Consider the following 22,289-nt stretch of genomic DNA (forward strand, 5'->3'; position numbering starts at 1 on the left):
AGCAGCACTTTGTCATCCTAAGGAAAATGACTCAAAGGACTATAGTATGATAGTCATTTATCAGCTGTGCTACTCTATGGGATTGCAGATTGTCTTCTATCTTCTTACCACAGAAGTGTCTGCTTTGCTTTCTCATTATTTTATCCCTTTGCTTATAGGCATGGTAGGAAATTAGGATATTTTACTTATAGCTGGTGATGATTGTTATTTTTATTCACAAAAGGCAAGGATGGGGAAGTTATTAAACTTATTCTCTTGAGTGAAAGATAATCATCGCTTCATGTTTTTGTGACTAAGATTCTCCATTTGCTTCACAGAATTCCTGTAAGGGAGGACTGTGTTTTGAGGCTTAAATTAGCATGACAATTAAGGAGATTCAGATCAACGGCTGCTGATATAGATATGATATGTTTAATACTATTTTATTCTCATGGAAATGAGTTATTTTTCTGTACGGTGCCCACATATAAGATAAACATAACTCCAAGCTGACGTACGAATAGCTGTTCATTACTATAATATTCTAAGGAAAAGTACTTTTTCTCTTTCCAGTGCCATATGGCTGGAGGTTTAGGATTCAAAAGTACAGCTCTTGAATAGCTTGTACTAAATGAGCTTTTTCAGCTGTTATTTGAAGTTTTGTGAATAATCCTGCAGTATGAATAGAAATACCACTGTGCTGTAGTTACCATTAGCTAATGCTTTTCAGATATTAACAGTTACGTAACAAAATTACATAAATATCTTTAGCTTAAGCACTCCATTAACCAACTTGATTCCAGTTGCCATTCTGTGCAATTTGGCTTTCATTCAATCTTGTTCACAAAAATGAGGGGTCAATGAATGCCAACCTGCTTTAACATGTTATATGAAGTACCTACTGAAGTACCAATACCAGTGTTATTTAAATCCAGAGTAACCTTGTGCACCAGATCCTCCCAATGGCACTGTGCATTTGACCATACATTGCTTGAATTTTTAAACTCTCTTATTACTGATTTATTTTCTCAGAAATGGCAACTGCCAGCAAAATATGCACAGCAAAAAGCATCCCCTTGTAACTTTTAGCTGGATTCAGAAATCCTTCCTAAGTTATACAGCCTCATTCTATTTTTGTTAAAATTTACAGTAAAATGCTTTTATTTTTGTTCTTCTCTCATTTGATTTTCTTCTGGGTTATTAAATTTTTCAGTCTTAAAGTACTGTTTGTTGCTTCTTCTGTTCTGTTCACACATTTTTCAACTCTCCAGTGTATCACTCAAGATGAGCAAGTTTTTGCTTTACCCTACTTGCCATGTTTTTGCTGTTTTAAAGCTTTCTTTTATTTTGGTACATAAAAAAAAAAAAAGAAAAAAGAAAAACTAATGCTATGTTTGAAATGAAATCACAATTCAAGTGTAAATTCAGATAATGTCAAGTTATGGCACTTTACTGTAAACTAAAGAGATCTAGATGAAAATATTTAGAAATTTAGTGTCCAGTTAATCAAGGTCATTCACATAAACCAGGAAGACTACTCTCATGATTAAATCCCTATCAACATGGATGAAGGATCAAAACGAATAAGGCATAACTGGACCACATATGTGTTATGGTTGAAGTATTTTATGGAATGTACCCACAACTGATGCTAAAATTAAAAAAAAAAATGACCACATGGCTGCTCTCCTGAGAAAGGAAAGACAGTGGGGTTTTCTGAAGGATCATACAATTTTAAGGCAGGTTTTTGTCTTGGAATCCTGTAAAAATAGAGCCACGTAGAAATAACAAAACTGTAGGTGCAGCATAGAAGTAACAAGGAAGAAAATGCACCCCCATAACATAATTTTATAAGAAAAGGATTTGAAATCATACTTGGATAAGTGTGTTTTCAAATTAAGGAAATTATGCCAAGTTACTTTTGCTCAGGGATGATCAAGAAACAGCCTTGATTTCTCTGCCATCACAGAGCTTCTCTCTTGGTTAGATTTTGACTTGGCCCATTGCTATAGTATCCTTTGTCCACATATATTTCAGATGAATGCTCTGGACTTCTAATGACATTTTGCTTGGTCAAGCTTTTGCAAATTTAGAGCTTAATAAAAATACCCATAAATCTTTACCTAACAATGCCTGGCTTAGAGGCCACATCCTTCCTTTGTCATATGAACTATTGGCTAGTCAAAGAATTCTAGTGTTCCAGTAGTCCATGACCATGGTTAGTTGGTAATTACACGTTCTAAGGTAAAAGTCATTAGAACTTAAATTCTGAGACTATTGCTTGTTTGACAAAGGATCAGCACCACTGAGAGCCAGAACTTTACATTTGTTTCCTATGCTGTTATAATACTTAAGGACCCTGAAAGCCTCCACTCTGTACGTGCAAGTATTTATCTAGGTGGGGATAAAGAATCAGATTAATTTGCTTATGTGATAGGAAGCATTGATGCTGCTTTGTAAGCTTGTTGTTGTGCTTTGTGCCTGAGGTTTTCAGACAGCACCACTGGACACTGTGGGATGCTACTTTAACCTGAAGGAAGCTATAGTCCAAACTCTAATGGTTCTCTCCAACAACTGGGAACTCTGCTTGGAGCAGTTGGTTGGCATGTGGAACCTGCAGTACAGCATGAATGAGATGGTGGTCCTGCAGCTGGAGCTTTAGCCTGGCATCTTTATCTGTCTTTGCATAGATGCATCCACAAATAAAAGGAATTTTGTTCCAGTTTCTGGAGCATCTATGGAGAAACATTTTGGGTTTGACTCATGGGACAAAATGGTAGTGGGGGACCAAGCACCAGACCACCAGGATGAAAAAGATTGCTTTTCTGAGATTGAGGCCCAGAGATGATTTCCCACTATACTATCCACTGTTGGGGGAAAAAGGTTTTTCACTCTTGCAAGACAAAATTGCTCAAACTGGAACTTAATCACTATCTAGTCCTGCAAGAGCAGAATGTAGGAACTGTCAGGCCGTCAGGAGAGGAAGGGAGGAGATTTTGTTCTTCTGTATTGCATCTTGTCCCTCTCTTAGAGTCAACTTACTCTCTTGCTGTTTGAAGTCTTTCAGTGGATGTTTGGACAAGAGACAAGAGCTGTTTAATTATACCACAAGTGGTGCGGAATGAAGGCAGAATGTTTGTTTACAAGACTGAAGGGTACATGGTAGCGTTTTGTGACAAGTCTGAGTGTTTCTCAACAAATGGAGTTCCTCTCGTTCCAGTAAGAGTTATATGCTAGATATAATAGGTTTCACTTCAACAGAATATTGTCTGTGGAAACAGGAATTCCAGGGTGAAAAAATAGCTATTACAATATAATACCTCTAACTACAAAATTCTCAAGATTTCACTAAAATTTAACTTGTGACTTTAGAGATTTATAGGCACAATAACAATTTTATTTAATTGTTATCAGTTTCCCTTGTTAGCAATGGAAGCTTCAGTTTTCTTTATTTTTTCACTATCTGTTTTTACCTTGCTGAGCTGGTACCATCCTATTTTACATTCAAAAACGATTAAAAAAGTTATTCAAATGTATTTTTTATAGTATGTAAATTTCAATCTTTGATTTGTTCTTCCTCACATGCAAACTATGTAAACCAGATTCCAATAGTGCTTTAAAATAAAGCTGTTAGTCTAGTGAGGAAAGGTCAAAACCTCCTCAAAAGCAGGATTTTAGACTGCTTGTTGGTTTATAGCATTGTGTGGCTTGTAAAAAGACAAAATGATAATTTAGACAAACAAGATACCAATGCATAACTCTGCCCATTCTAGCGTTGAAGTGGTTTATGCCTTTCTGCCTGGTTCATTTTGTCTTAGTGACAAAATAGTATAAACAGTTCTAGCCAGGGCTATAAACTGTGTGGAGTTTAATTGTTGTGCCCAGTAGAGCTTTAAGTTCCAAGCCTTAAACAGTAAAGCATATTTCAATTCCTAAGGGTCATACCATATTTTTAGTTAGGACTAAAATATAACAGTTGCCTGAGGAAGAAGTTTTAGTCAGAAAAATATTTGAAGTAAGGCAAAAGCCTTATTTAAAATTTTACTAGAAAATGAGAATTCTGTGCCGGTTGTCAGAAAATATAACATGCTAAGCCACAGGAAATCTGTCTAAATGGTGTTACTAGGTGGGCCATTGAGAGCATTTACCAGAGCTTCTGGTACCTGCCAGTCAGAGCGTGTGGGTGGAAAATCTTCTGGCACACAGTGCAGCAGGCTGAATTTTTTGCCACTATTTATCTGTGACTCTAAAAAGAAAGGTGAATAAAATGTTCCCTAATCTGCTCTAGCAAAGCTCTAATGAAGAAAAAGGTATTTCTGAGTTTGCCAGCTGTTCAGTTCTTGTGGTTGACACACCTGTCCACCAGGAGGGACAGCTGAGTTCTGTTTTGCATAGGCTGTTAGACAGCTCTGAGAGACTGATCCTTCCTTCCACAGCCATTGCAAATTCTGCTCTAAATGAACAGATACCACTGAAGCCTGAAGAATGTTGGCTGAGGGAAAAGGAATGCTCTGCATTTAGAAAAAATTTGCTGATTCTAAATAGTGTCACCTTTCCCTTGTGTAAACCATACTTGCTTCTACCAGCAAGAAAGTCTAGAAGAGGTGTTGTCTCTCCAGAGAGACATTGCAGCATTGGAGAAATGGTCTTTTGATGTCCTTTCTAGGCTGGGGTGTTCTGTGATTCTTTAAATGAGGCGCAGTAGGGATGCTGAGAGACCAGGAGCTGCTCCTGCTTGGTGTGCCATGGAAGGAGGCCTGTGCTGATGCTCCCAAATCAGAAGGGTCCAACGATTCTGTTGCTTCTTTATGGATAACAGGAGGTTTTATACCATGTGCCGTCTAATCGTATTTTAAATAAGGATCTCTCAGGTTTTGGTTTTTCTGTGACTATAGTGAGGGACGGACATATAGAGTATTTTATAATGGGCAAATAACTGCCTGCTTCAGGAAGCAGGGAAAATAGAAGCCAAATGTAAGCATGACTAAGAGCATTTATACATGATTGTGATTCAAGGGATAGAGCCACAGAACAACTTCAAAGATTCCTGCTAGTCGACAGGACATTTGGAACAGACTGAGATGAGAAAAAAGCATTCCCTCTGCATTACAAAATTCTGGCATTCTCTTTCAAACTGCTAATTAGGAAAAATAGGTAGCACCTGTAGATGAAAGCACTGTATGCATCAATCTTAAAAATAAAGATATGATTATGGAATTTTTGGTACCAAGCATCTAGACATTGGTCTCCCATAATCTTGTCTGTGTATCTGAGAAATAGAATTTAGAAGTGTGAAAGACTAACTTTTCTAAATCATAGTGCAGAGTGCCTTTATTTTTTTTCCAGATTTGAATTTCTGTTTAAAAGATTGATTTCCCCAAGCATTTTTCTGGGATATTTCTACCTTAATACCATGAAAGTAAACCTTTCTTTTACAGTCAAATGATTTGCAGATCAGAGTATATTTGATAATGGCAAACATTCTTTGAGGATACATGTTAACCTTCACAGACACATGAACTCCTGCTAAACTGAAACAGAGAAAAAGGCATGTGTTTGGTATGTACTGTTTTCCATACTCCTAAAACCAACATTAGGATGTTTCAGGCATAGTCTGAATTATTAATTGAAAAGTTTTATGGCTTTCTCCTATGGAGCTGCTGTTCTGATTGCAGCTGTGTGGGGCTCTAGGTTAATGTTTATGATAAGATGATAAAACATGTGAGAAGACTCTGTCCTAATTCTGAGACTTGGTGTAGTTGTAATATGGAGTCTGTCTCTTCTCAGAAATGGTAGCAAATAGTAGATTTGACCCTTCATTGCATATATGGGTGGCACATCTGAATTTTGTCATGCCTAACAGGTCTTGCTGCAGTCGTTATATTTGTTTAGTTGTCCTTTTGAAGGCTGTCATCATTTCCCTTCAGAGCTGAACTGAGGTCAATCATCCCAAGCCCATTACTATAGAAAAGGTCTTACATTTCCTCCCAATCGATAATAAATATTGAACTATAGGCATCATTGACTATTAGTCACCTGTATATTTTTTTGCTGAAGTTTGGCTGTCAGTTTTCAAACATATGTGAAATATTCAGGTAAATTCACACTAAGATTTTTATACTGCTTTTCCTAATCACAAAGTGTCTTATTCTTCTGTGGGTTAATTATTCTCACATAATATCTTTTGCCAGAGCAGCTGTGAAGGCAGCTGATAATCCAAGGAGGGAGGGTCAAGACCTTCCTGAACAGAAGAAATTTCCTGTACAATTTTATTTGCAGGGAAATATAAGAAAGCTGTTGAAATTTGATGGTCTCCTCACATTTTGGAGTCCCCTAAATAGTTATGTGGGCTTATAGAAAGTCAGCATCCCTCTGTAAACTGAAGTTCTTTCCTGTGAATGGATGCTGACCAAATCCCTGACTGAGGCAGTGTGTAAGCACCTGTGAACTTAACAGCTGGATGCAGAGAGGACAAGTTTCCTTTCTTTTCTTAGTTCAGCATCATATTTTTTTCTCTCCTCATTTGTCAGTTTTTTTTAGTGGTGATGAGACTGAATTGCAAATGGTTGTTTTGTTTGTAAATAAATAATTGCATTTAGTTTAATTAATTTTTTCTGGAGATAAGTAAAATTTCAGACTAAGCAGAATTCTATTCCTGCATGGATAGTGATCCCAAGAGGCATTGTATTCCTGCAAGGGCAATGATCCTTAAAATTTGAGCACTCTGTCCTGATTTCCAAGGCATTTCTCTGTGGCATGTAAAGGATAGCTGAACCATACCAGATCTCTGTTGGACTGTTTGATTTAGGAAAGAATAACACAGCTACGTGTGTGGAAAAAATGCCTCTTGATGACCTGCAATAGCCACAAGAATTTGTTGGCATGTGGAAATGTAATTAGGAACACGTGGATCCCAAGAGCACAGGAGAGTTTGTGGCACAGGGGCTAAGCCCAGAAGCATAATGTGCTGAAGTTGTGAGTAGAATGACCAGTGGCAGTGGTGTTAATTATGTGTATCAGTAGCATATAAAAATATGCCTGTCACAGTGCTGCTTTTAATGGTAATTGCAGAAAAAGTGTATTGGGTCAAAAGTGTGCAGCAAGTCATGGCCAGGATTAATTCAGGCTTTGATAACTTCTAGTACCTAAGTATGTAGAGCTCATAGATTCTGCTTGACCTGTAGATATCTTTGCATCTGGCTGCAGACTCCAGCTGGATAGTAAGACTGAGCTTTTGTCCTTGTATTTTCATCTTGGACTAAAATATTTATTGCATGACTGAGGCCTTTTGGAAAAGTGTAAGGGAAAACAAAGCAAAAAGCAGTTAATTGAGACCCAGTTGAACTCTGCATGTACAGGCCAGAGCTAATGGGCTCTAATGCAGATGTTGCTGCATGACCAGCTGACTCTGGGAGCTCCCAAAGATGTGTGCAGTCAGTTTGATAGCATAAGAGCCAGATCAAGCCAATGCAGAAGGACTGCTTTTCTATTGGGAAGTTCTGGAATACCACTCTGGCAAAGTGAATGCAGTGTAGGCATAGATCACAAAATAGAGGAGGCAGGAGGACACTTTTTCTGCAGCATTTGCACTCCATGGGGGTTTACACCTAAACAGCAGCAGCTTTGTTGGAAACACTGACATGCAGCTGGTGGGTTACTGAAAATTTTAATTACACTGCATTTTGTTCCCTTTTCAGGAGCACTGCCCTGTTCATTCACCATAGTGTACATCAATCAGCCACTTGTATTTATATCATAATAATACATGATTACTTATATCAACAAATGTTGTTTCTGCATCTGTGGGCTGAGTGAACAGTGTAACATGTTTTATTCTGAAATGTTTCCTTGTGATTTAATCACTATGCAAGAAATCTCAGGAATAAGAGGCCACTTTTTATTAAAATTTTCTATTACAAAATTTATTGGACCTATCAAAGTTACTATCCAAAGCAGATTTTTATGGAGATGATCTCTTTCAATTCCCTGCTCAGCAGTCTCAGGTGAACTACCCATATAGGAAAGTAGCTGCTTAGAAGATGTTTTGCTCCAGACATTTTGTGTTACAGGTAGATGAATGGAAGTCTGCATCAAAGAGCTTCATTTTTTTTTATGGTTCAGTGTTCAAGTGGAATATAAGTGCAACCAAAGCAAATGCTGACAGCCTTACATTCATCTCAGGAACCTTTCCTTCCTTCCCTTGAGAGAGGGAACCAAGAAAAAGAAATCTGTAGAATTGCATCTAAAATTCCCTAATTATATCATGTGATGTTTCTGTAGGGAATTAAAAAGTGTAAGGCTAAAATGAGGAAGATGTTTTTGTTCTCTTTTTGTTGTTTGCAGTGCCTATTTTAAGGTAACTGCAAGACATATGAACACATCCTTTTGTAGTGAAGAATTAACCCATTTTTAAGCTGCAATGACATTTTCAATGGCCAGTATTTCGAAGTGTGAATTTCATTATAATACTGGAGATAGATGTATTTTATTTTTCTAATTTAATTGGGTGCCTCAATTAGATATGTGCACTGACATCTCCTAGCAGCTTAAGTTAGATGAAGACTTAGTCAAACACTACTTTGTGCTTGCTCAGTTTTCTACATGGATGTTGCTATTTCTGATCTTACAGAGTGAAAATTGCATCATTTAAGTTCATCTAGCAGTTGCTGTAGAATAAATTTCCTTTCTAATGCATCTGCATTTGTGAATAGTGAGGTGCTGAGCCCCCCTCAAAAAACTATCCAAATTCAAGTTTCACACCATCAAGTTTCTAGTGGGGTTATGACTTTGTAGCTGTAGAAAGTGCAGGTGCTAACTGGAGATTTTGCACGTGATTCATCTGTGTAAGTGGCACATACTTTTGAAATACTTCATAAAATGTATATAGACTGTGCTCCTCACTAATTGTTTCTCTTAAACCATATTTTCTTGCAGACACATCAGGAAGTATTCTGCCATATGTTGTTGATCTAAAATTCTTACTAATATTCGTGAAAATTTTAAATGCTAATAGAGAATTTTTTCCAAGACAACCTACTTAGAGAAAATGGTGATCCTTCTGAGAAGGATGTCTTGCAGCCCTGTCTCCTATGGCTGCTGTTGCTGTGATGTGGCTCTTTTGAGGCAGTATTTGATCTACATCCAAACTATGATAGCACAAACTCCAAGTTATGAGAAAACACGTCTGCAAATGTACCTGTTAATGTGGTTAATCATTTAATGGAGGTATTACATAGGAATTGGCTCACTCATACGGAGCCAGACACCTGCCTGGATTGTCACTGTAAATACAGTCTAACACATCACTGTGTCTTTCACTAGGGGACAGATTTTTGTGAATAACCCCACAGAGGACCAGACAGGCCAGACAAGTAAGAACTTTTTTTTTTTTTTTAGTCCATCCTGGTCTGCTTTCAAGTAATGTATTTTTTATTTCTCTGGGAAACAATACATCTCATGAAGGAGAATGAAACACGGGCATGAGAGAGAATGCAAGGCAAGGAGGGCAGAAACACACAATGTCATCACTTGAGCAAGTGGGTCTCTTCAGGGGCTGACAAGTACAGCCAGCATGGAAAGTCTGTGATGCTGGAAGGCAGTGAGACAAGGATATAATCTACTGGCAGGAATAGGTATGGCTTTGTGTAACAGGTTAAGAATATTACTAGCAAAATAATGATTAAATGTGCCTTTGATGCTTTCTGAAATGAATTGCATGCACCATTAAATGTAAACCAAGTTTGCTTTATAAAAAGCCAAAACATTTTGAAAAAAGGGGCCATGAAGCCATCATTATCAGTAATTGGAAATTTATCATGCAGCTACTGTGTTGCCAAGTAGCATGAGGTTAGTGAATGGAAGGTAACAAATTGGAGAGTTCTTAAATAACAGCCCTCATTGGGTTTTGCAACTGCATTCACTTTGCATATTTTCAGATATTTCTGAGATATTATTTATTTAATTAATTATTCAATCTAATTTCTGTAGTATAGACAAGCATGTTTATTTTAAAGTTGTGGTAAGACAAAGGAGGATGCACATTGGTCAGGTAAAAAGTCTATTAGTTGGGAGAGAAGAGAGAAGATGATAACTTAGGATTTCTGATTTCTGCTCTAACATTGGAGCCCAGAATACTTTATAAGAAAGAAAAGTTAACTCTAGATTTTTGTGTCTATTGAGCTACACAGCAGCTGAAGGGCAGGTTTCACGGTGAAAATTTTGGCCATAGTTGTTCATGTTTCTCTCTCCCAGTCTGACATCAACTTCTTGTTTATTTGTTGATAAATCTGCCCTTGTGTACTTAATGCTATCATCTGTCCCGAGTCTAAAATTCTTCAACATTTCTGCCTGGAAAGTGGTGGCAGAATTGGGCTGATGGTCTATTCTATGCAAACATTACAAACCTCTGCAGCTGAATGGACCTTTCTCTGTGAGGTTTTCCCACACCAAACTTTAAAGAGAAAGTTGGAACTGCACCTAACATTCCCTTGGATGTCAAAGGACAAGAGAGTTAAATCTCAGCTTTATGCTTACAAGCCAAAATAATGTTTTTCATGATAAGTACATCCCCATTGTCTTCTAGTTATGGAATCAAGAATTTTTGGTGGTGGATGGGGATTTTTAAGTAAGGAGAGTAAGTTGCTGGTTGAGAGTGTTTCTATTTTGCAGCATGGCTGTACATTATAGTACATCATTATACCCCTTTAGAATGCCACTTGCTCAATCAGGAAGCTTCATCAGTCTTTGCCATTTTACATGGGAATTACATTTATAATTTCTTGTATTGATTTAAAAAAAAATAATTCTCCCTCACATCCTCAAATAAAGAACTTTAATTTATATGAGTTGTTACCAGCCTAGGATCTGGCCTTTATCCTTATTCCTTAACATTAGCCTGAAGGTTTAATTCAAGTTGTATTTAGTGCAATACTTTTGTAGTCCTTCATTTACATGTATGCCAACAAGCTTAAATGTACTGCAACCTTGGAAGACTTTCAAAGGAAGTAATAATTCCTCTGAAATAGGTCTTTTGAAAGCTTTATCTTGTTCTTTCTCTTTTTGTTAATCTTGGAGCCCCTTAGCATGTCAAAGCAATTTTTCTAATGTCACATCTTCTAGACATTAGCATGAAAGAGCTTTAAAAGATGATTTGAGAAAGAATAAATGTTGAATGAGCATTTATTATAGAGCCGTTTATGCTGCATTTGCATTTTGACTATATTTTTGACGTGAAATGTTTGAAAAGCAGGCTAATTCGAAAGTCAATAGTCTCTAAACAATGTATACTACAAGTCTGTTTACCCTGAACTGTTTCCTTTGTACATTAATGTACAAAAATAAGATTTCATTAGGCTTAAGCTGATTTGTTTGTAGGGACGAGATTAAACTAGTCTCATTAGCCTTAACATTGAAATCATATTCCCTTTAGAAATTCGGTAGTGATCAAAACTTCTCTTTGAGTTATATTGAAGAGAATAGGTAAAACTCATCACTCAATTGATATTGATCTTTTTTTTTTTCTGAGTTCTGATTCCTTCCAATTCAAGTGTTATGGAAATTAATTAGTGAAGAATACCCAGGTCTGGGATAAGAAGAGTAATGTTTATTCATTAGACTAATACAAAGGAATTGAAACAATTTTTTTTTTCATTTTGAAAACATGGCAGACTGAAATAATCTATGTATGTAGTAGCTAACACAGTCAAGTTGTGCATAATTTGCATGATTTATCTTTGAGCATGGAGACTGGCTAAATAGCATTTGGAATATTGATACCAGTAACCATATGCTACAAGGGTAATACATCATGTGTCAGGCACATGGGTATGTTATCTGAGATATTATGGAGAAAGTATGTAAAGGAAATCAAAGTTTCAGGCCTCATCTTAGTAATAAAAGTATTATTTTAAGGTCCAAACTATTGTGTGGTTTCTGGAAATACTGCTTTGCAGACAGCTTGCTAATCATCAAAATTTAAAGGAAATAGGAAGAAAAGAAGATCTTTCATTTTTACATTTTCAGTAAAATTTCAGCTTTAGTAGAAGGACTGAAATATTAGGAAGAGGAAAAGAATAAATTAGACCAATATCTGTAATGGCCAATTCTTTTTTTTTTTTTCCAATATAGAAGGGTTTACCATAATGACATTATTATTATTATTTCCTGGATGACATTTGTGTTGTGATTTCTGACATGTTCCTGTCACTGAACCCTCAGTACAGGAGAGACTCAGAATCTGTATTGGTACAATACAACAAAAGAAGGTGTAGCATAGAGAAGGGAGTGAGCATTTCACCACTGCATAATCCCATAAGCAATAGTCTTGATTTAAGTAATACAGAAGTGAACCAACTTTTCTCTCATCTTTGCTATAAACCCAACTCTTTTGGCCATCCAGAGAGGAATTGCAATGTTCCCTGCATAGAAACCTTAAAATACTGCTAATAACCCATCATTCTGATGCCAGGAAAGCCATAATCATTCTAAGTATGGCTAATGTGCAATTACACAGCATCTGCCCTCCTTAAACAGTCCTTTTTAAGTTCTCACAACACACAGAGGGCAACCCTTGTGGCGCCATGTTGTAGAGATCAAAACCCCTTGTAGTAGCAAGGATGTTAAAGTGCCAATATTGTCAGAAAAAGGAGAATCCATAAAAATAAGCAGCTTTTCTGTGGGTGTTCTTGGAGGTATATTTTTCATTCATCTTGAGATATCTGGGTTACTTTGTTTCTTTGTTTGTTTTAAGGCTCTCTTGAAATAATTATTTCCAGAGCGGTAACTCATTGAAGAAGACTCAGGATACAACTAAATAAAAGATGGTCTTGTGTAGGTAGGTATACATCTCAGGGGTAGAAAAGTTGTCTGGACTATTTGGTCAGGTTTTCATATCTATTTACATGGAATATGTATATATATGCAAGTGTGATATACATGGACACAAATGTGTGGTTTTTGTTGTATATTTAAAAATACAGAGTGGCCTGTGCTGAGTATCTTATAACAATCATTCTAATACTTGAAGTAACAATCTAATTGAGAGGGGATGTTTAAATCTGAAACATAACAGAGCTTAAATTGACTCCCCTGACTCTTCAGATGGTATTTGTTGTAAGGGAGTACATAAAGAACAAGTGAAAGATTTACACTCTTGCTGTTATTCTCAGACACACACAGGCATACATAGAGGAAAAGAAAAAGAAACTATTTGTAAGCCTTCTGAATAAGGTAAGAGTGTTCTCATGAAAGTAGGATTTTTTTAAAAGGGAATTGTTGAAAACGGCCTAAGAATAAAACTTTTGAACACTGTTTCCTTTTTTTTCCTTGGTATGAATAAAAGCTCTAAACGCTGTAGCCTTTAACCTTTTCAGGTCTTTCTATTCATTTCCTGTAGAGATTTACATGAGAGATGTTCTTTTTTGTTTGAATTGTTTGATATAGGTGATGATCATGTAAGTGCAAGGGCCTATCTTTCTCAGGATCTTAGACCCCAGCACCAAGCTAAAAGGTTGCTCTCAGCAGTGGATACCAGATGAAAATGCCTCTGTCCTTCTTCAAATACTATTCCCCTGGAAGTTTTAGCATTCCAGGGCTAATGCTTTACTACTTGGGTGCCTCCAAACCCTAGGCTTCAGATGAAACTGTAAGAGCTTGTACAGTACCCTGGGCAATCCTGAGAGGACATCTGCCAGTATGAAGTAGTTGCCTGGGGGCTGAACTTCATCAGTCATCATATCTGTAGCAGTCTGTGTCCCTTCTCTCTTTCTGTATATGACACTGGCTTTTGCCCATGCATTTAAAGTGAGAACAGAAACATTCTTTAACTGGGAGACTTCCAGGGAAAGAGGAATTCTGAAGTGAACAGTCCTATTGTCTGGGTGAATTCTTGCCCTGTGCATGCCTTTTAGAAACTCAGGGCTAAAGCATTGCAATTCAGGAAGCAGAATGCTTGTAGCTGGACTTCAACATAAAATCCCTATCACTTCCATATATTAGAATTTTTGTAGCTTCTTTTTTGTGAGTAAACAATAATAGACTAGGCAAATGCTGGTCTTTCTGAAGTTGGTTTAAAAAACATAGCACAAACAAAAATCCCAAACAAAACAAACCATCCCATTTACTAGACCTAGGATTTAATTTGTTGGCCATAATGGATTTTTTTTTCATATTCCAGTTAAATTAGTTTTTCTGCTTGCTGTATACTTATCTTACAGCTTGACCATTTCCTTCTTTGTTGTCATTCAAGACTTGCTTTCTAAAGCTTATTCCATGTTATTTCCTTTTCAGGAGGAGGAATTACTGAACTATTAGAGCAGTTCAGCAATTTCACTATGTTTCACAGTGCATTGCATAATGACTGCTATTTATTATATTCTCTTTCCTCCCCAGCTCTCAATGTATCTGTGAACCACCTGAGGTTTCTTTTGCACTGCTCTCTGGGGTAGGAGCAGCACTGACCACTGATCCAACAACATCTACTGCTGTATTTTGTCAAGCTTGCCTTGATACTGTGATATGAACAACTAATTTCTGAACCTACTAGTGAGAGGTGAGTAAAAATGGCCTTTTTTCCTTTTTTCCCCAGTTGTGATGATTTGCTCTAATAACAGTACTTTCTAAATAAACCTTCCTTCAAAAGAAGTGTAGAGGTAAGTCCTGTGTGTATTCTAGTCCCCTTAATGTTCAGAAAGACAGGAACTAGAGACTGCAAGAGCTTCCTTCTCTGACAGCTGCCTTGTGCTCCCTCTTGAGCAAACCCTGGCCATACAAACAGGGTCAAAGCTCAGTGTTTAGCAGAACCTTGGATTGTGTTCACATATTTAGATACAAGCCACAATATCATATTTTATACTGTAATGTCTGCAATTTCTGCACGCTTAGGTCACTTCCACCCTTTAAAAATTATTACTTTTTACTTTCTATTCTGAATGAGCCCCCTAGTATTGGAAGTTAATTTAATGCAGTTCATCTACACAATAGCTTTATTCTTTGGTAATGTACTCTGTGAATCTTTCTTGACCTTCTCCCCATTGTTGTTTTCCTCATGTAATCCTGCTTTCCCGACTTTAATTTTATAAGTTCATTTGCTTTCTTTGGAAAGATACCTTTCTATATATATATATTTCAGTAGCAAAATGCTTGGTCCCATTCTACAAATAATTTTCTTGCTTTCATGCACCTCCTTCAGGTGATTTTGATTGTAGCAAAGAATCACAGATTTGCTGCATGTAACAATTGTTACATGCAACAGCAATTGATTTCTCAAAGTTACCACTGCTATTCTTCTGCAAGTAGAAGTTGGTAGTTGAAACTGTAGTTTGTAATTAAAACTTCTGACTAGTAGTGCTTTTGGAAAGTGAGGGAATGTTAAGTACAATGGAGGAAAGGCTGGTCTCTAACTGCGTACTTACCTAAAACACATTACAAAAATCACCAAGGGTTGCTTTGTCCATTTCTCTGAAAAAAGAAAAGAAGGGATGAAAAGGAGAGATGCCCAAGAGAATTTGAACAGCTCATTACCCTTTGAGGTACAGTCTAGGAGCTAAAAAAACAATGGCAGCCAGACTTCAGAATCCTTGAATTCCCCTGGAAGACAAGCAGCTCACTGGTTTCTCATTGCTTCTGGTTCCCTGTAGAGTCCATTAATCTTAGAACCAGAGCTCAAGAACATCCTGTTTTGATGTTCTTGAACATATTAAGCTATTCAGATGGAGAACAATATCTGAGGTTGAGTTATCAACAATTGAACAGAATATATAATTTTACTGAATATTAATTAAATAAAATGTTCATTTACAATGCAGTTTTAGAGTGACATCAAATGTGATGTGCTACACAAAATTTCACTCCAGTACCTCTCCCTGCTGTCTGCTTAGTCTTTTACTAACATCTCCTCTCTTTTCGTGTCTCTGAGTCCTGGTTGGTCAACTGTTACTTTGATACTCCTGCTGGTGTCCAAGTTTGTTTCTTCCCAAAACTTTTGTGTAGAATAGCAGCTAATGTGCTGCCATGGAGAGAATGTACATAATGCTGATGTACATCCAGTCCCCATGGCTCCTACACAGCCCCATAAATAGGCATTAAGCCCTATTTATGCCTATTCATCTCTGTTCATTGGCATGGAATATAAGAATGTGCTAGTCCTGCTATTTTTTCATGCTGTAACTGCAGTTACCAACTCCAAGTTTGAGCCCAGTGTGGTGAAATGTTTATGTGAGGCAGGGCTCCAGGGATGCTGCCTTGCTGGCCATGTGATGCTGCCCTCTGAGGCAGGATGCAGATGGATTTCTGTGCCACAAGCCTGGTTTGCCCCTTTTTGGGTCTGCTGCTGCTTTCTTTGGGTTCATTTTGGTTTTCAGTGATTGAGCAAAACTCCAACTGACTTCAATTAAGAGGCTGGCCTGACTCCTCACTAGTGTAGCAAGTCCTTTTAAGGTGATAACATCACAAGTTTTGTATGCATGTGGAGGTAAAAACAGTTTTCGTACAGGACACTGGAATGAATCCATGAACTGTTCCCAGGCTATTTGGGTCAAAGGTCCCCCATAGTTCCCTACCACCCAAGATGAGCATTGTTTGGGTCCTGGAAGAGCAGAATTCTGAAGTACCAATAACTGGGACTTGTCTGTCCAATTAATAAGCAGAAAAAATTGGAAATATAAAGGGGAACTCACAGTGATCCTACTATTAAAGCATTAAATGTTTTATAGCATAAGAGCACTAAGTCAGACTTCACTAAAGCATTTGAAATTAGGACCTTTTTTGAAAAATACAGCAGTTGGAAAGAAAAAAAGTTCAAAGCTGCTTTTTCTCCCCCTTGGAAACCTGCTGGTGTTAGGATAAAATGAATAGAGAAAAGAGAAAGGTTTGCCTTCTAATAAAGCATCTGTTGCCCACTTTGAACATTTCTTACTTCTTTGTGAGTGTGTCTCTTCAGTTATGGAGACTACTGACAATGAAAAACAGAGGTATAGAAAAAGACAATACCTGTTATATAGCCAATATTTCTGATTTCATGTCACTTTGAACAGAATCTTCATTTGACCACATGCTGTGTGCAAAAGGAATTTCTTTGTTGGTTAATCCAAAGATGCTGTATGATGCTCAAAAAAGTAAACTGCAGGAATCTGTTCAATAAGAAAGATAAAAACAAACCTTACAATTCATTCAGTGCACTGCTATCACTTTTATCTTCACCCTATTTTGGCATGCTGCATAAAAACTGAATTCAAATAACTTGTGCTTCCCCCTCTTTTCTTAATTTTGTTAATTCTGTACATGGACTCCATCTTTCCTTCATCTTTGAAATAAAAGGTAATAAAATAAACAGCTTCACATAGATGCAAAATGTGAGAAAGAGTAAGAGGTGCCCATGCATCCCTGGATTTCCAAAGCCTGTGGATAGTTATTATTGCCACTGCATTCCAGCTGCTGTAACCCCACTTTGTGAGGGGTTCCCTCCACTGAAGATTTGCAGCCTTTTGCAGCAGGAGGTTCTCAGATTTGGCTGAGCTGCTCACCTGAGTGATTCAGCAAAATTTTGTCCAGAGCTCAGACACTTGATTCTTCTGTCATCTGCAAATGCTTACAATTCAAGGCCAAAATGGGAGGAGATGCTTTTCTCAGGGCTACCTTCATCTCTTCCCAGTCAGCTCTTGTCCTGCTTGCAGTGAATAAAGTCGGTGTGTGACTGGCCATTGGAGCACTGAGCAAAAGCAAAGCAATGAAATATAACCTTAAAATCTGAACAAATGCAACTGAGTTTAGTGAAGAAGATTAAAAGAAAAAGAAACCAAACTGCTTTCAGTTTAAATTTATATAGTAAAAATTAAATTTTTAACTGACAAATATTTTGATCTTTCAGTTACTTAAGGTAGATAAGATTGCAAAGATGACTTTGTTTTCAGTGCTTTGTTTTGGTACTCTGAAGCTCTCCAGATACCCCCCTCAGATTCTTTCCTATGTAAGCCTCAAGTTGATTTTACAATTTGAAAGGCACTTTCAGGTGGTGGTGGTGGAAGATTTTGTGCTTGAAAAGATGCATGTTTTTTCTGGTGGAACACTGCTCATGAACAGAGGGAGGGCACCTGTGGGTCTGGGTGTAACTCAGTCAAGAGTTGTAAGGCACTCTACTCAACGAGAAATGTTTTTAATTGCTCAGATTTAGTTAATGACACTTATTTCCTGTATGCCTGAATTGTAAAGATGCTCTGAGATGCTCACATAGTACAATAGTAAGAGTTTAGCACATGGGTGTAATTATTACAGTTGAATTTTGCTTTGACTACAGTTGTGAACTAATTGTATGTTGCATTTTTAAAAATATGGACTAGTTGTAATTTCTCACACAGGTTTGTGTGTCACATACAAGACAGGTGAATGAATCCTGCCCTTGGATAGACTTCTCTGGAAGAGAACCATACTTCCTTAGCCTGGTATGGCTGGAAAAATCAGGTTCTGCTGTGAAGTTGAGCAGGCTTGCCCAGGGAAGAGGAAGGTGCCAGAATTTGACAGACCATATTTCTAACCAGCTCTGAGCAGCAGAGCCTTCCTTGCACTGCTGTCTTCCATTTCAAATGCAGCCAGAGGAGATACTCCCATTTAATCTTTAGCAACTTTCCTCTAGGCTGGCCACCCTCTGTCTCACATGAATTCCTTGGTCCACAGTCACTGCCAGCTTTCCCAAGGGCTTTAGTCTTTGAATTATGCATTCCTTCTGTCAAGTCATCAATAACATTACTCAGAGCAGATGTATTTCTGTAATTGATTAGTTATCTCTTCATGGCAAATAGTAGAGTTTGTGATCGAGTAACAGGTTCATAGGTTCCCTTGATCAAAGCATCAGAATCTGATTATACTTCCTATAAAGAACAACCTTTGAAGTGGATCAGCACTCAAGTAATTCAATTACCTGCTTTCTGGAAAATTCATCTTGAAAGGAGGTCATTTGCTCAGGTACAAAAAGGTGGAAGATACTGTTTCCATTATGACCCATATGGTGACTTTCTGTCAGCCTCAGAAAAAAGGAGTGTGTGAAGATTATTTACTCTGTTGGAGAGGTAAAAATGTGACTTGTCTTTTTTTATTATTCTATATATTAAATAGATATGATTTTTTAATGAATCCCATATTATATTCATCTGCATCTGACCTTTAGTACAGTTCTAGGAAAAATGAACAGTTACCGAGTTTAAACTCAATCATTTGTTTGTCAGCCAATTTATTAGCTTTTATTCTCCTCATAATTCTTGATGGTCCCTTTTTCAAACCAAGCCTCACTCTTCTTTCTTCTCTCCTTTTACGTGTGGCTGAAAGTTTCCAAGGGATATCCAGTAATCCAGGAATTATTTTTCGACACTTTTTCTTTGCCAGGAGTGTGTCAGCATTTCTTATTTCATTTTTAAAACTGATCAATCATACTTAATAGGTAACAAAAGTACTTTAATACACAGAAATTAAAAGTACTGTTGAATTTTACTTTGAAACTGAGGTGTCCTAAGAAAAGTAATGGAAACAAGTGGAAGGCATTTTTAATTTGAGGACTTGTAAACATATTAATTTTCTTCTTTAACATTAACTTAGTATCATCATACTGTAGATACGTATGAAGCACAGTTTTGCAATGCTTCAGACAAGGCTTATATAAGATCCTTTTAGTTCTAAAATCTTTCTTCACTGCTCAGTTAAGGAGAGATGATGGTGCATAATTTCTCTGTAACATGATAGAAATGATCCTGACACCATCAGGAAGACTTCCAAATGAATGGAAGAGATTTTTTCCACAGATGTAGAGAGAGTATCAAAATGTGCTAAAACAAAATTTGTTCTTTTTAAAACCTACTCCAGAACAGCCCTGATATAATCCTTACTTTCTTCTCAATAGGTAGATCATACACTAGAAGGATTTTTTTTATTTTTACCATGGGTGTGATGGCTTTAGGAGCTGACAAACAGTGCATGGTTAAAAACTAACATTAAGCTGAGTGAGTAAAAAGAAATTGGGTTCAGAAAATGGAAAACTCAGCATTTTAAGATAACTGTAGAAGTAACCATGTCATTCTGTGGCATGTGGAGTATTTAAATGGAGGCAAAAAAAAATATTTAATTCTGTATTCTTTACTGCCTTCACTCTTCTTTGGATCTACTTGGATGAATTCTATGGCTGGTACATTGCCCCAGTTCCCATCTCTGTACCAAACAATGGGCAAAGCTGCAGCAGCAGCCTCAAGTTAGGAGTTATCTTTCCTGTCTTTCTTTAGCCATTGGGAACATGTCTCCCAAAGCAAGGAAGAAAAAAAGATGATGTGAAGGTATCATAACATTTATAAAATTCTTTTACACATTTTTTTATTATCATTGGACCTCAGGGACCATGTGACAATAGTATTTTCTGTGGGAGTGCAATGCATGGTAGATCTTTGAGTTAGCTTGAGTTATGTGAGATTTCACTTTAGTTCTCCTACCGTCCATCCTCTGCTGGTGGGTTTTCAGTGTCCCTTGGTAAATCTGCCCAGAGTAGAAGACAAGGTGGTTCCAAGACTCAGAGTTTGCAAAAACTGATGAATTGTGCCAAGTACATGTTCCTGTCCAGAAGGCAGATAAAAATGGAAATAGCTGAGGGAAAATTAAAAATAGCCAGCCTTTGAGAGTTTTCAAGGGAGCACACTCCTTAGGACCAGGTGGAATTTCTGAAAGAATTCTTTAAACCTCTCACTGTGAAGAAATGGCTTTTTTGTGAAAAGGAAGGCAGAGCCACAAAAGTGTATCAAGGATTTGAGATCTTTTCTTTCTTCTCTCTTCAGCTGGTCTTACTTGTGTCTCCTCCTTGCTCTTTAGGCTCCTCCATGTTTGCCATCTGTCACCCATTTGAGAAACTTTCAGCTCTAAGAAATGTTCTCTCTGTGATGGGAGCTCTGAGATTTTTTATAAATTAGTTTTGTCTCTCTTGGGTGACCTCTGAGACTAACCCAAGCTAATTAAGACTTCCACAACCTTCCATACATTCATAGTCTTCTGTGCACAGATACCTACATGTCACTTCAGGTCCCCAGATGGGTAATAATAATGAGCATTGACTCCATGATTGCAGAAGGCTGATCCTTCTACTATAGTATAGTATAATATTTAAGCTTTGTTAAGCTATACTATACTATATTATACTATACTACTAAGAAACCTGTAACCCTTACAGACAGCACGATACAGCTTTGACCTAATTGGTCAATTAATCCAAACATCATCACCAGTGTCCAATTAAGGAGCCACCCTTTGGTAAGCAATCTCCATAACACATTCCACATGTGCACAACAACAGGTGCAGCAAACGGAGATAAGAATTGTTTCTAATTCTTTTCACTGATCTTCTCACAGCCTTCCCAGGAAAATCCTTGGAAAGTCTGTGCCAGCTCTCCATGGCCAGAGAGCTGCTGCCACACCTACACACACTTTTTGTGTTAAAAATATTTCTGAAATTGTCAGATCATGGCATTCATGTGCGAGATAATATGGCTCTTCTGTACATCCCCTGGCTCTCTTCAGCACCCATCTCACCTGTTCTATGTGTCTGGTGTCCTGTGGACATATTTCTAAGCATTTCAAAGTATGGTACATAAACCACTTTTTCTGAATGCTGTGAAGATTTATTTTCCTAGTGGAATATGACTACAGCACTCAGTTTCCACACAGTAGGGTTGATTTAGGTATATTTTCAGGGAAAAAAAAAATTCCTTTCAGCTCTCCAGGCAGTGATCTGCTCTTATGACTAAGGAATTGTTTGCTAGGTCCCTAGTCTGGATGTTAAAACTCATAGTAGCCTCTAAGAAACAATTGCTCTTGATTCTGTTTTTGTATGCCCTTTGTTCTTGGCTGTACTCAAATATGTAACAATAGTTCAATGGTAATGTCATCATTCCTTTAAAGTGCAGTGTCTTTCCTTGTCTTTCCTTATTCTGAATCATACAGACCAAAGCTACACTTTGTATAAAACATCAGAAAACAGACTTTTCTCCAGAAACACACAGTCCTAATGACCTGAAAGATACTTTGGCCCAAAAGAAGAGTTCATGCATCCTTTAACAAAACAAACACAAATTTTAAATCTACTTTTCCCCTTCCTACTTCAAGTAGTGCTGAAAGCTGTCTCTGTTTGTAGCAAAGAAAATAAATTTTGTGTTTACCTGCTTTAAAATCTGGGAGCAAGCAATTCACATCATCAATAAAATCCCTGAAGTGATTCCTTGGCTTTGAGGCCTGATGTTACATTTATTCCCAAGAGTGGGTAAAAGTATCCACAGGAAATTTTTTGTCCTATT

The 22,289-nt window shown here is 37.3% G+C and overlaps 1 long non-coding RNA gene across 1 annotated transcript in view; it reads right to left on the reverse strand.

Annotated features, from left to right (window-relative positions):
• The window catches only part of LOC136561085 (uncharacterized), a 40,173-nt gene extending 23,091 nt beyond the window's left edge, over positions 1 to 17,082 (reverse strand). The window contains exons 1-2 of the long non-coding RNA XR_010784298.1: positions 16,966 to 17,082; positions 15,390 to 15,435 (exon numbers count right to left, since the gene is read on the reverse strand). This is a non-coding gene — a long non-coding RNA (uncharacterized lncRNA). The remainder of the gene's footprint in view (positions 1 to 15,389; positions 15,436 to 16,965) is intronic.
• Positions 17,083 to 22,289: the final 5,207 nt, after the last annotated feature.

Source organism: Molothrus aeneus, chromosome 11 (genome assembly GCF_037042795.1).
Source record: "Molothrus aeneus isolate 106 chromosome 11, BPBGC_Maene_1.0, whole genome shotgun sequence".
NCBI lineage: Eukaryota > Metazoa > Chordata > Aves > Passeriformes > Icteridae > Molothrus > Molothrus aeneus.